We start from the raw sequence: 1,622 nt of genomic DNA on the forward strand, positions 1-1,622 counted from the left end.
ATACCCCCAAACAAAACAAATAAAAATGAAACAAGGAGCTCAGCATCATTGGAAGACCAGCACATCCCATGGCCACAAGCAAGGATCCCAGCATTCATTTTTGCAATCTAAGGTAAGGAATTTGAAGTTTGTCCCCCTGAGTTAACAGGTGGAGGAGGGAGAGGGTTGTGAAAACATCAGCATGATCTGAAGTTGCACCCTCCAGAGCTAGGAACTTAGCAGGTCTGTTTGCTTCCCTATAGACAAAAGAGAACTGAATCTTAATTTCAAGGCTAAGCTTCGTAATCTTGTGAATCTACTGGTTTATGTGCCAAGAGGAAGAAATCTTAACATTCAGCAGCTCCACCAGGAGGGAGGAGTCCACTTCAGCAAAGATCCACTTGCACTTGTTTTTCTTAGCAAATTTTAAGGCCCAATAAAGAGCAGCAGCTTCAGTGCCCAAAACATCTTCAGTAATATATGTGGCCTTATAGAAGAGCAAAGTATGCCCTGCGTGATCTCTAAAAATCCCCCCAATTCCGGCTCTCTTGTTTGTGTAGCTTCCATCAGTGTTGATTTTAATGAATGGGTAAGGAGGCCTCTCCAATCTAACCTTGATGATCTTTATATTATTAGCATCCATAGTGGGTAAGGTTTGCAGGATCTTTGGAAAATTCTTCCAACTTATCAGTTTATTTAGATATGTCAAACAGTTAAACATCACCCTTGTAGTGTCACCCTTGTAGTGTTAACCCCACTCTCCTCATGTTTGGCCTTGTTTCTAGCCATCCAAAGGAACCAAGCAACAATGAAGGGGATTGGCATGAGGTTAATCTCTTGCCAATATTTAATACAATCAATTATGTTACCCCAACCAATATTTATCAGGTTAATATTCATTTGGGAGGCCAGACTATTCCAAACCTCCCTAGCAAATTTGCACCTGAAAAATAAGTGATCCCAGGATTCCTGGTCAAGCTTGCAGAGATGGCATCTAGTTGGCCCTTTCAGACCTTTTAGTTTCAGAATATCATCAGTAGGAAGTAAGTTATTTAGGATTCTCCAAGAAAAGAAAAGCATGGAATGGGTTAAGTGTTTTTGGCATGAGGATACATTCCACTGACAATTTCCACTGGCAATTGTCTGAACAAATTATTCTGGATATCCTTTGAAATGCTTGACCTGGTCCTATTCCTCAAATTAAGTTGATCTTTGTTATTTCTATAAAAGTGGATTGTTGAAATGAAGCTGACAGAATGTTCCTTCAGGATACTCCTCAAAGTGTCCTCAGACCAGACATTGCCATTCCAATAGTCTTTTACCAGTAGATCCCCCTCTTTTTCATCCTGCAAAGGCTTCAAATATTCTGTAGGGCACCAATTGTGCTTCCAAAAATTGATATCCCCATGGCCCAGCTCCTATCTTAGCAGCTTTTCAGTATCTCCCCTGACCTGTAGGATCTGGATCCAAATTCTAGAATCTCCCACCTTCCTAGAGACCTCCCCAGGGTGATCAAATTTGCAGTATTTGGCCTGCATGAACTTGGGCCATAAGCTTTCATTCTGTCTGAAGTTAATCCAAAGCTTACACAGGCTGTTGTGTTGCATCTAGTGTAATCCTTTAAAACCCAAACCACGAGCCTC

Source organism: Phalaenopsis equestris, unplaced genomic scaffold (assembly GCF_001263595.1).
Source record: "Phalaenopsis equestris unplaced genomic scaffold, ASM126359v1 Scaffold000098, whole genome shotgun sequence".
In the NCBI taxonomy this organism is placed as follows: Eukaryota; Viridiplantae; Streptophyta; class Magnoliopsida; order Asparagales; family Orchidaceae; genus Phalaenopsis; species Phalaenopsis equestris.